General features: G+C 38.2%; 1 long non-coding RNA gene across 1 annotated transcript; it reads left to right on the plus strand.

Moving 5' to 3' along the window:
• Positions 1–408: 408 nt before the first annotated feature.
• On the plus strand, positions 409–8,109 carry LOC134346211 (uncharacterized). The gene is made up of 3 exons (XR_010017866.1): positions 409–426; positions 1,993–2,060; positions 8,046–8,109. It is a non-coding gene; the product is annotated as an uncharacterized LOC134346211 (long non-coding RNA).
• Positions 8,110–13,868: the final 5,759 nt, after the last annotated feature.

Genomic DNA, 13,868 nt, shown 5'->3' on the forward strand with positions numbered 1-13,868 from the left:
CTTCAATCATTTCACTTGCTCAGACAAGAAAGTCATCTGTTAGATAGTTTTGATTGTTCCTTTAGTTGCATGGTAATATTGATGTAACTCATTTGGCCTCAGAACCCTTCCTGGAGGAGTCTACATTTACCATATTGGGCTTAATTTATAACTGTTTCAACTTCTGATACAAACCTATTGACCTGAAAACATAAACCTCCTTTATTTCATTACATTCCCCTCCCCCACCCCTTTATCTTTCCCCTTACTGGTTTTTCACCGGGAACCTACCAGCGTTCTCCTTCCCATCCTTCCCACCCTCCCCCCACCTTCTTTATAGGGTCTCTGCCCCTTCCGCCTACAGTCCTGATGAAGGGTTTCGGCCCGAAACGTTGACTGATCGTTTCCACAGATGCTGCCCGACCTGCTGAGATCCTCCAGCGTGTTGTGAGTGTTGTTTTCATTACAGATGCCTCCTAACCTACAGTATTTTCAATTTTCTTTTTTATTTCTTACAAAAAATGAGTTAAACAAGCACTATAGTACAGAAACGGGCCCTTATGTTGAACTGTTATTCTGCCTGGTTTCATCAAATCACACCTGGATGAAAGCCCTGCATACCCCTCCCATCCATCAACTTTTCCTAAATCTTGCAGTTGAATCTGCATCATCCACTTCCACTTTAAGCATCTGCAGTATTTTATTTTGCCAGCTCTCCAAATAATCCTACTTCCCCTAAATTTCTGTGTAACGTATAGTGACACTCTGGGTGTGGGGGGTAGCGGGTGGAAACGAGGTCGATAGCCCACTCCTGCATTTCTAATGACTAGCACTGTTTATTGTTCTTGTATTAAAAAGCTTTGTGGGATTATGGTAGGAAGTTCCAGTTCATTTATTGTTACTTTTTAGCTTGGGTTATATGGTTATTTGCCTGTGTATTTGTGAGTCACCCTAAATGTAACCAGGGTGTACAATGGTCACCTCCCCCGCCTGTTTTGTGTATATCACAATAAAAAGATTGTTAAGTTAACAAGCTTACTCGTCTGTCATTATGGACCAAATGCTCACCTCAATATTCTGAACAACTTGACCTCTTGCTCCCCAAGATTCTACCACTCACAATGTATGGTAGACTGCTAACCTACGAAAACCTCATGTCTCTGGGATATGGGAGGAAACCAAAGTAGCCCAGTCACAGGGAGAACAAACAAGATCTACACAGTTAGCAGCTCTGGACTTGTATCAATTGACTGTAAGGCAGCAGTTCTACCAGCTGCGTGGTGAAATGTTGTATTTTCTGAAAGTAAGCAGATCTTTAAATATGTTCCTTTTTCCAGAAAATTTGAAGAATCACAGCAGCATGCTTGAAAAATGCTATCAAGGATTAAACTGCATTGTTGTACAATAAATAGTTAATATACCCTTCAATACAATTTGTGAATTCATAATAGATTTTGTTTAATGAGTACAATTTGTAACATTTATTAATCAAGAAAATGTTGCTTAGTAACCTAGCAAAGTAATAACACAATGAAATATTGACGGAAGGGCCATCAACCAAACTCATGAATATGTGAAATAACAAATAATCTAAGAGATCCTCTAATCTCAGCAATTGATTGAAGGTGTACGTTACAGCATTTTAGCTGGCCTTTCAAATACTTTTACATTAAGAACAAATTCTAAAACAATTGTGTAACCGGGTGACCGTCGAATCTTATTCATTATCGTTAAAAGTGTACTTAGGCATCCATCCGGGTAATGCTAGAATAGTTGTCTGTGCCTTTAAGTGGAGACGGTGATGTCATAATGCACGCGCGGGATAGTGGGGAGACTATTTTTATTTTCGGCAGAAGAAGCTGGCGGGGCTTTGGGATTAAAATCCTTCCAGAGATACTGGGCATGGTGAGGAACGGTGAGTATTAATTGACAATATCCATGTGAATTAACTTATGCTTGTTGGTGAATCAAGAATATTGGTAATTTGACATGTTTTACATGTGGATGCTTTAGATTTTCACGAGTGAAGGCATCGGCGCCGGATAGCGTGGCTTATACCAAGTTCCTCACCATCCAAGTAGGTCCGTCTTCCTGTAATCTAACTACTAGGCAACATCTTGTAATAGTTATGCCAAGTGTACCTTCTGTCTAACTTTATTGTATCATGACTGATTATGAATGAAACAGCATAACGTGAATGTTTAGTCCCTGTTTGGAAGTTCAGCACGTATGTACTAAAAAGTTGTAGACGTCTTAGATGAGATGTATTTGCTTACATTTTCGCTGCTATGTATAAGGTACAGGGTTGATGGGAATCTAATGTTGTTTGTATTGTGTTCCTTCAGAATTGCCACTACCGTATTAGTTTTGTGTTATGCATTTTTATACTGCATACGCAATTTGTCGATACACAAGGATGTGGATCAAAAATTAAACAGATTGTAATGGCAGGAACTGGTTGTAAATTTGTTTGTTTTGTTTTGAGACCTTCTTCCGGCACTAAAACATCTAAAACAGATAAAGGAATTAAAATCCTAAAAAGTATTTGTTGTCCTGAGTGTGCACCTTTCCCCAGGCTACAAAAATTGTAAAAAAAATCTTAAACTGGTTGTGCTTTGCTGTGATAGAAAACATATGTTTTCTGTAATTGTAAAAAAAATGTGTTATGATTTATCACAGCGAAGCACCAGCAGTTTAAGAACTGCTATCTGGCTGGTTTTTTTTCTAGTTAGGATCTCCACAGAAGTAACACACAGAAAATTCTGGAGGAACTGAGGAGCTCAGGGAGCATCAATGGAAATTAATAAATAGTTGATGTTTCGGGCCGAGACCTGTCTTCAGGACTGGAAAGGAAGGGAGAAGACACTGGAATAAAAAGATTGGGGAAGGGGAAGGAGGGTAGCTAGGAGGTGATAGGTGAAACCAAGTGGGTGGATAAGGTAAAGGGCAGGGGAGGAAGAAATCTGATAGGAGAGGAGAATGGACCATGGGACAAAGAGAAGAAGCAGGGGCACCAGGGGAGGTGATAGGCAGTTGAGAACGTGTAAGAGGCCAGAGACAGAAATAGAAGAAGAGGGAAGGGGAGGGGAACATTTTTTCTCAGAAAGAGAAATCGATGTCATGCCATCAGGTTGGAGGCTTCCCCCGATGGAATACGTGGTGTCCTCCTCCACCCTGAAAGTGGTCTCATAATGCCAAAAGAGAAGCCCACGGACTCTCAAGCCGGAACAGGACTGGTAGCAGGAATTAAATGGTTAGCCTCCTGGAGGTGCTCGACAAAGTGGTCCCCCATTTTAGGACAGGTCTCACCAATATAGAGGAGGCCACATCGGGAGCACTGGATCACTATCTGGTATGGAAAGGCTACTGCACAGGGTTGAAAAAAGCTGCAGGAAGTTGTAAATTTGCCACCTGCATCATGGGCACAAACCTCTCCAATATCAAGGACATCTTCAATAGGTGATGATTCGAGAAGGTAGCATCCATCATTAAGGACCCATCACTCAACATATGCACTCTTCCCAATGCTACCATTAAAGAGAACCTACAAGAGCCTGATGATATACACTCAATGTTTCAGAAACAATTTCTTCCCCTCCACCATCCAATTTTTGAATGGACAATAAAACCATGAACACTACCTCACTATTTTTGGTGTCTTCCTTTCTCTTTGCACTACTTATTTTTTATGGTTTTTATTATCATGTATTGCATGGTACTGCTGCCATAAACTGACAAATTCCATGACATATGCCAAGTGATATTAAACTGGATTCTAAAGCAGGATATTAAAGAGGTCAGAGAATGAAATTAACTTGGTAATTTAACTGATTTCTTCTCCACCGATGATACCTGACCTTCAGAGTATTTCTGGGGCTCTTTCCATTTTATTGCTCCTTTTTATATTTCACAGAATTAACTCAAATTATAACTATTACATGCAAGCCAATAAATTTTTATCACTTATCAATTTTTATCAATGCACCATAGAGAGCATTCTCTCTGGTTGTACAACGGCTTGGTATGGCAACTATTCTGCCCATGACCATGAGAAATGACACAGCTCAGCATGTCACATAACCCAGCCTTTCCTCTAAGGACTTGGTCTACATTTGCTGTAATAGTAAAGCAGGTAATCTATTCTAAGACCCCAGTCACCCTGAACATTCTTTCTTCTCCCTTCTCCCTGTCATAACCATGGTTTTGGCAGCGCAGCAGATTCAGCAATTGCGCTCGTGAATATGCACATGTCAGCTAATTATTATTTAATTGTGAAAGTATTTAACTCTATTCATTCCATTCAAGACTCTGATACAGACATAGTCACGTTTCATTATCTCCATTCCGTCTTGCCTGAGAGATTGGACTGTCGAATCAACTGACTGTGAAAACTAGCGGCATTCATTTTATTCTTAGTTGTTCCTTTCAGCCACAGTGTAGGCTTCATTTTCCATTTGAGTGTTTTAGTTAATGGCCCTGTTTGGCCTAGCGTTCATTGTTTTGTTTTCCCTTCAACACTGTTCACATTAAAGTCTGTGATCTATCGACCTGCTTCGGTGTCTCTCACTCCGCACTTGGGCCACATCTCAACCTGGTGACACTCCCATTGGGCAGAAGATACACCAGACTCAAAGGCAGCTCGCATCAAAGTTGCTGGTGAACGCAGCAGGCCAGGCAGCATCTCTAGGAAGAGGTACAGTCGACGTTTCGGGCCGAGACCCTTCGTCAGGACTAGGCAATCCTTCGTCAAAGGCAGCTTCTCTCCCACTACTATCAATGATTTAGTGGTTCCATTTAATATCAGAGAATATATACTGTATGCAACCTAAAATTCTTACTCTTCGCAGACATCCGCGAAACAGAAGAGAGCCTCAAAAATGAACGACGAAAAATGTTACAAAACCCCCTCCCTATCCAACGTACAAGCAGCAGCAAAGCGTTAACCCACCCCTCGCCCTCCACTCCCCCACTTGTTCCAGCAGGAAGTATCAGCAATCGCCACCCACCAAGGAAACAATAACAAAGCCCCCAAAGAGAGACTATGATCTGCAGTCCAATAATAACCATTGTTCACCCAACAATTCAACATGCCTCAGGCTCTCCCTCTCTCACACGAACAAAGGATTGAGAGGTATTGTCCCTTCCACAGCTGGAAGGAAGGACGACAAACACCTCGCTGTTACGATGTTATAGTCTGCAGTGTTGCTTTAACACCAAGTCTCTCTCACTCAAAATAGGTAGCAAACTACCCCTCCAACTTTGAGAAACAGAGTGTGATCACCTGAGTGCAGAGGCCTCTGACAGCCTCACTGATTGTCATGATGTTCCAATCTCCCGCATTGCCTCAGTTGACAACACCGGTGAGGAATGAAGTACATAGGGTCACACAAGGCAGCATCCTGTAGGTGTACGTCTTCCAGGCCTCTTCTGGAGTTATTAAAAATGGCAAATCAGTGAACTCCAGGAGCAGGAACTCACTACCGTGAAGAACAGCAATTTGAATGCAGCTGTAGATCACAGACTCCAACAGAACACCAGCCACCTTGAAAAGGGAAAAAAAGAGACATTAAAAAGAAGAATTTAAGTTTTTTTGCAGATGACCCCAAAGCAGTAGTCCTCTGGTGCCATATTAGCTCTGCCTGGATTCTTGAATGATAAAATTGACTCTTGCCTTCACAATTGATCTCATTATGATCTTGCACAATGTTCTTCTTAGTACTGTGATAATAAAAATCAATACCAATACTAAATAATACCGTGGATTTCCATGTTAATCTGCTTATTGCATGAAGTTTGGAAATTCTCTCTCTCTCGCTTGCTGCTCCTATGGGAAGATCCCAGCACTTGAATAGCCTGATGCTGTCAAAAGATAGGACCGAATTTCCCCGTTTTCAGTTTGTGGATTGGACTAATGAATACTGAGCTGAACTAAGTATGGACTCTTTTGATTGTGAATTTATTTTCTGTGTTTTTGTCAATTCTTTTGTGTTGCATTTGTGAAATTAGATTTTTTTGCATGTAGGGGGTGGGGTTGATGTTCTTGTTGTCATTAGCACAATTTGTTTTCTTTGTGTGGGAGGGGGGTGTTACCATTTTCCTTTGAACAGATTTCATGATGTTTCTTTGTTTCACGGCTACCTGTGGGAAGACAAATCTCAAGATTGTATACTGCATATACACTTTGATAATAAATACACTTCAAATCATTTTGAGTCCTTGAAAATAAATTGTTAAACATAATTAAAGAATGCACGTTTGCATTTTCTGTGCGTGTGATATGCTAATGTATGGAGCAACCTGGATATCAGCCATGACAAACACAAGAAATTCTGCAGATACTGGAAATCCAGAGCAACACAACATGCTGGAAGAACTCAGGTCAGACAGCACCTACGGAAATGAATAAACAGTTGACATTTCGGGATGAAACATTTCAGCAGGACTGGAAATTAAGGGGAAGAAGGCAGAGTAAGAACATGGGGGTGAAGGGAAGGTGTACAAGCTAAATGGTGATAGGTGAGGCATGTGGGTGGGGGAGGGAGGATGAAGTAACAAGCTAGGAGGAGATAGGTGAAAAAGGTAAAAGGCTGGAAAAGAATGGAATCTGATAGGAGAGGAGAGTGGACCATGGGAGAATAGGAAGGAGGAGGGGCCCTAGGGTGAGGCAAGGAGAAGAGAAGGGGCAAGAAGGGAGTTAGAGTGGGGATTTGAAAAAGACTGAAAGAGGAGGGGTTAAAATTACCGCAAGTTGGAGAAATCACCAACTTCTCTTCAATTATTTTTTTTTATTGGCACAGTTTATTTTCTTTTTGTATTATGGTATTTGTCAGTTCTTGTGTTGTGGTTTTCATAAATTCTATTGTTTTCCTTGGTTTTCTCTGTAAATGCCTGCCAGGAAATAAATCACGAAGTAGTATATGGTAAAATATGTGAACATTGATAATAAATTTGCTTTGAACTTTGAACAATAGTCTGTAAAGTCTACTGATGCAGAAATATTTCATCACAAGACATGAGTCTGGCATGGCATGTCATTAAAGAGTTCTGCCTGAGTTAATCTTCTTTCGCAGATATCATGCCACTTAGATAAATATTCTGGCCCTTTTACATCCCCTGATCTTCCTCTTTTTCAATTCATAACAAAACCTTAGCTAAAAATCTTTTGAGTGCAATAAGCCTGTTCTGAAAGCAAAGAATTGTTCCAGCACAGAAAGTGGTCATCCAGCTCACTGACTTTCTGCAGTCTCCTGGTAGAGCAATTTTGTCCATTCTATTTCCCTGCTCTCTCCCTGTAGTCCAGCAAATCATATTCCCTCAACAGCATTTTCAGTCCTGACATGAAAACACTGATTAGTGAATTTTCAAAAGCCCAAGCTGCTGAATCAAAGACATCATTCCATTGTATGCATTGCCTTGGAGATTATGCACAACAGAATTCTGTAGCAGTGGCCCCTCATGCACAGAATAACATTTGCTGACCCACTACCTACTGCATGTATTTACATATCTTACTAGGTTTTAAGGAGAGCCTTGTGATTGCTTCAACATAAAGGCAGTTGCTCAGTCCTGAGTCAGGAAGCAGTTGTGTGATAATTATCAGATGTTAGTTTAGAGTGGAGTATTAGCTATGATACCAACAAGGAAAAGACTTAGTACTTCTTCAAAACAATGCCATGGATTATTTTACATCAAACTAAAGGAAGGCATGAAATCCCAACCAAGCAGGAAGACAGTGATAGAGTCTGTCGTGTCTAACTTCAATGAAAGCAAAAAAAAACACAAAATCTGTCAGAATCTTACTGGTTCATAAATCATCATCCAGCTAGTTTAGTCACTTTTGCAAGTAACATATTAATTTAATGCTAAAATGCTGAAACAGCAGTTTTGGATCAATTGTATCTTAGATTACTGTAAATGATAAATTAAACTTAAATATACAATGGTAGGAAATACAAAGCAATTGACCTTTGTAAATGAGCGAGGCATATGGTACTGTGGGGAGAAGAAAAGAAAATATTTTAATAGCATCTCTTTGCATTTCACAGCAAATTATTTTCTTTCTGCAGGGTAACCATTGAAGTAGATAAATGTAACAGCCAATTTGTGTAAAGCCAGGAGATAAATGGCCAATTAATATGTTTGGATGAGAATAAACCATTATTCTCGGAGAACTCCTTTGCTTCTTCAAAAAGGATTAGATCTCTTACTCATATCTGACAGGCAGGTAAGGTCTCTTTGGTGTAGCATCATAAAGACCTCTCATATCATGAGCCCTGCCAGCCTTGCACCTGTATTTGTTAATTGTCATCTTATCTGGAGTTGTTAAGACCTTGTTCTTTTTGTTTAACCTTGTCAAGTTTATTTTGAATGGCACGAGTTTTCAAGCCTACTGTGATTATTTTAAGTGAACTTCCTATTATCGCTGATGGCCAGGTCCTTGTGTGTGTGTGTTTAGAGAATGATTCATTTTGTGTTATCATTTGGTTAATCCACCAAAGTTCAGTTGGAGTTCTGATGAATAAACTCTTGTTTCTGTCTCAACAGGGGAGTTTGTTGTCCTTCTTTTCCTGGGTTCAATCATTTGACTGTGCACACTGTGATAGAAGGACCCAGCCCCATAAATGGATCCAGCAGAGTTTCAACAGGATGTTGGACTTTGATCAGCTGGAGGCAAAGGTGTCTTTTATACTAAGTGCTTACACCAAGGCTTCATTCCGAGTTCCCCGAGTCTACATTCAAGGTCACCAAGGTTTCCCGAATCTCCCATGGTCTTCCAGCTATCTGCGGACTATTCCAAGCTTCTGAGGACTATTTCAAGTTCCCAGATTTGATGCTATGTTTCTGAGTTTTCCCGCACTGACTTGAAAGTACCAGCCCTTTCTCGAGTTGCCTAGGACTCCCTGACCATCAGGGGCTGGCTTTGGGGAGGGAGGTTAAGTTATAAACCCTGCAGGTCTTGCACCTCTATTTACTAATTATCATCTTATCTAGTCATTAAGCCCTTGCGCTTTCTATTTAAGCTTGTCGTTCATTTCGATTGACACAGGTTTTCAGCCTAGTGTAATTATTTAAAGTGGACTCCCAATAAACACAGATTGTGGGGTCCTTGTGTGAGTTTTGAAAATGATTTGTCTCACAGTGTCACTCTGTTAATCCACCAAAGTTCAGTTGGAGTTTCATTGAATAAACTGTTGTTTCTTTCTCAATGTGGGAGTTTGCCATTCCCCCACACCTGGGTGTAGTCATTAGTCAGCGCACACTGTGGCATCTCATGATGCAGAACTTTCACCATTCTATACTAAAGAATGTGTTAGTAATATCAGCTTGAGGCCTAAAATTATAAACAACAGATAATTACAACCACGTTGTCACAAAGGTTTTCTGGAGCTAAGTTGGTGTGTTTATAGTGCATGAATTTATCCTGCAGCCATGTATGTCCTTTTCTATTCAATACTAATATCCAAGCACCGAACAAAGAAAACATAGAAAGACTAGGGCACAAAATGCTGGAGGAACTCAGAAAGTCAGGCAGCAACTTTGAAGAGAAATAAACAATCGACATTCCTCAAGATTTTCAGCATCTGCAGAATCTCTTGCATCATAGAAAGAGTCAGCCATTTTTCTGCTCAAACTAAGTTAATGCTTCGGGAAAAAATGAACTGCTGGAGGGATTCAATGGCTCAAGCAACTTCTGTGGAGGCAAAGGGATGTTTGATGTTTCAGGTTGAGGTCCTGCATCAGAACTCTTTGTATTTTAGGGTTAGGGTTAGGGTTATGGAGATTCTTTAGGTTGGGCAAAGATAAATTTCATATGGGTAATGGATCAATAATCTGACATAAAACAGGCAACTTCATGAAAGGAATGAATACATAATTGATAATTAGTTTATTTTTCCCTCATGTCCTGAGATACAGCGAAAAGCTTGTGTTCACTTTTTAATCAAGGCAGAGTGGAAAAAGCAATTAAATTTGTCGGTACATTATTTGTGCTTTATTGAAGATGTTATCATAATATATTTCTAGAATCAACAATGGAAAATATTCTCTGAATTTTGCCATGCTCTAGATAAATGGAAGAGAAAACTGAAATTTCCAAATGTCAACACTTGCAGTGCATCTCTCACTTCTCTTTCTTTTCAAATTTTTTTATTGTTATTATATTATTCAAAAATAACACAAGTACATTGAAGTAAGCAGCACTTACGATGTCTCAAGGGAAAAAAGCATTATTTTAAAGATTGAAAAATTTTTGTGATAATAAAAAAACCCTACTAAGCAGAAAAGTGGGAAAAAACCCCATTAGGTGTGCAACCCTGGAGCCTTGTGTCATACAAAAAGCTTCTAAGTGTAGCCCCCCGGCCAACCTCAGGGTCGCTTAGCTCACTGACATCTAGGGAAATAGCCCTCTGCCTCGCCAAACTGGGTAATTAGTTTGTGTGGATGCTGTGTGATGTACCCCACCCCGCTCAAATAACAGAAAATACACTAGATATGATTAAATGAATTACAGTTTATAGATATTGCTGGAACTATATAATTAATAGAGAATAAAATATAAAAGGAAAATAAAAGGCGCCACACTTATCAAAGTTCGATCTCTTCGTGCACAAACAGTTGGAGCTCAGGACCCTCCTTCTTCACTCTGCGATCCCCTTGGACCACCTCGACCTGCTGCCTGGGACCAACAACATTGGTCTACCAGACGCTCCACACAAGTCCGTTTCTGTCTCCTCTCCTCACCGAACACCCTGGACCTCAGACTTCTGCTCTGGTTCCGACCCCGTTAGCGGACTCACAGCACCTGGTCCATCCTCTGTCTCTCTCTTCCACTCTCTGCCCAAAACCCCGCACATCACAATATCTTACAGACACACAGAAAGCATAACAACTATGCCAAATGGTTCGTAACACCTTCGTATCAGTAACATGATCCAAACAAACTGCTAGCGGGAGGACTTTCTCAACAGTTAACATAACAAAGAAGCCCTTTCAATTATAACATAACAAAGAAGCCATTTTAATTAGACTACGCAGTGACAAAAAAAAATGAAACCCCTTACATAAAGATAAACATCAAACCGCGAGCAAGAAGAAAAATATATACCAAAAATTTACAATTAGATCATGGAGGAAATCTATCAATTAACTCAAATGATAATAATGAGCAAATGAACCCCATCTTTTCTCAAAATCAAATAAAGCTTCAAAGAGTTCCTTTTTCCAATCTTGTTTAATCTTAAATAAAGGACACTTATCTCATTGTAATAATAAATTATAAATTCTTCCAATAGAACACTTCGTCGAAGAGTTCATACTCATAATAGCATCTAACAGGTCAGCCTCCAATATATAAGGAAAATTACTAAAATATTTTTGGAAGTAATGTCTAACTTGAAGGTATTGTAAAAGGTTTGAGTATGAAAGAGAATATTTATCAACTAAATGTTCAAAAGACATCAATCTATCTTCTTTAAATAAATCCAAAAAATAATTAATACCTTTATTTTTCCAAAGTAAAAAAAATTGGATCACTCAAAGAAGGCTTAAAAAAGTTTAAATTTTTTAAGATTAAAAAAATAACGGAACTGGAGCCAAATTTGTAAAGAATGCTTAATCACAGGGTATAGGTTTAAATCAGCAACTTTAGCTAATTGTATAGGTAAAGCAACTCCCAATAACGAGGTTAAATAAAACTGTTTCACAGCTTTCAATTCCAGGTCTACCCAAATTGGCTGATTATTCTTATCAATCCAATATAACCAAAAGGACATGTATCGCACATTAACAGCCCAGTAGTACATTCTTAAATTAGGCAAAGCGAGACCTCCATCCTTTTTCAACTTTTGTAAGTGACATTTACTAATTCTTGGTCTTTTATTATACCAAATAAAAGATAAAATAATAGAATCAATTCGATCAAAAAACTTCTGAGTCAAAATAAGGGATATTCTCAAATAAATATAAACATTTTGGTAATATCATCATTTTAACTATATGAATATGACCGACAAGTGAAAATGTAAGTGGACTCCATCTACTAAATAAATACTTCATAGAGTCTACCAAGGGAATGAAATTAACTTTATAAAGATCGTTATCTTTTTTAGTGATTATAACACCTAAATATCTAAAAGAATCTGTGACTTTGAAAGGAGTATTATCATGGATAGAGACAGATTCATTTAAAGGAAACAATTCACTTTTGCTAAAATTTATTTTATATCCTGAAAAATCTCCAAATTGATTGAGTAATTTTAACAAGGCAGGAATAGATTCTTCAAGATTTAGATAAATAAACCAATAAATCGTCAACATAAAGAAAAATCTTATGAATGGTGTCATTCACAAAAATCCTATGAATATTTTTAGCTTCACGAAGAACAATAGCTGGAGGTTCTAATATTAAATTCAATTACAAAGGACTTAATGGACAACCTTCTCTTGTCTCCCGTGAAAGCTGAAGAAAGGAGACATACAGTTGTTAGTGACAACAGTAGCAATAGGAGCTTTATATATCATTCTAATCTGATTATTAAAATTAACACCAAAGCCAAATTTCTCTAAAACATTAAATAAATATTTCCATTTGACCCGATCAAACGATTTTTCAGCATCCAAAGAGACAATGCATTGTGGAGTTTTAAAAGAGGACGAATATATAATATTAAATAGTCTCCAAACATTTGAAAAAGAATAACGACCCTTTATAAAGCATGTCTGATCTTTAAAAATAATTTTACCCAAAATATTCTCCAACCGATTGGCCATTATCTTTGACAGAATCTTAGCAACGACATTCAATGATGAAATAGGTCTATATGAGGCACAGTCAGTAGGATCTTTATCCTTTTTGAGAGTTAAAGAAATAGAAGCCTCATAGAAAGTAGAGGGTAAATCACCTTTCATAAAAGAATCCTTAATCATTTCCAACATATACGGAGAAAGCAATTTTCCAAATTTTTAATAAAATTCTACAGGATAGCTGTCAAGTCCAGGGGCCTTACCAGATTGCATTGAAAAAATAGCTTTATGAATTTCAGCTTCAGTAATTTGGGCATCAAGAGTATTTTGACCCTCAACAGAAATTTTAGGAAAAGCAATCTTTCGCAAGAAAGCATTCATTTCAGAACAATCTACTGGACATTGGGATTTATAAAGTGCAGTATAAAAATCTTGAAAAATCTTATTAATTTCTTCATATTCCTAAGCCAGGGTACCATCTTTTCTACGAATTTTCAAAATTTGCCTTTTGGCTCTAGCCGTTTTTAATTGAGATGCACACAAGTGAAAACTTGGGTATCGACCAAGTGATGGTTTTGTTTGTCTGTATGCATTGGGTGGTTGATGGTCTTTTTTAAAATGGGTTATTCTGGTATTTCTTTGTTTTTGTGGATGTTTGTAAGGAGATGAATCTCAAGGTTATATAACGTACACATACTTTGATAATAAATGTACTTAGATCTTTGAAAAACAGTGAAAAAAGTAATAGATTTAATTTTTCTATAATAATCAGTGTGTTAATGATGCATATTGATCAAATTGATCTGTAAGTTCAGGGGTTTAAAAGATATGATCTGAATTATCATTTTTTAATCAACAAATGACAGTATTCCACCATTATCTTCAAGGATTTTTAATTTTTTTTAGAACTTTGTGGATTTCAACGCCAATTGTCCAATTAATCTGGTAATTAAAAAATTATTAAAATATAATTTGTTAATGCACTGCCACTGAAACTCTCCTGGCCAAGAAAGTAATTAGTTTAAAATGTTGGATCGTATTCATTCAGATGGTAAGCCAATGGCCTGCATCATTTGCTTAAATTTGCTCAGTTTCATGTGATTATACCAAGATTCAAGCCTTTCAAGCAGACAAGAGATCCAAATTTC

The sequence above is a fragment of the Mobula hypostoma genome, chromosome 5 (assembly GCF_963921235.1).
Source record: "Mobula hypostoma chromosome 5, sMobHyp1.1, whole genome shotgun sequence".
NCBI lineage: Eukaryota > Metazoa > Chordata > Chondrichthyes > Myliobatiformes > Myliobatidae > Mobula > Mobula hypostoma.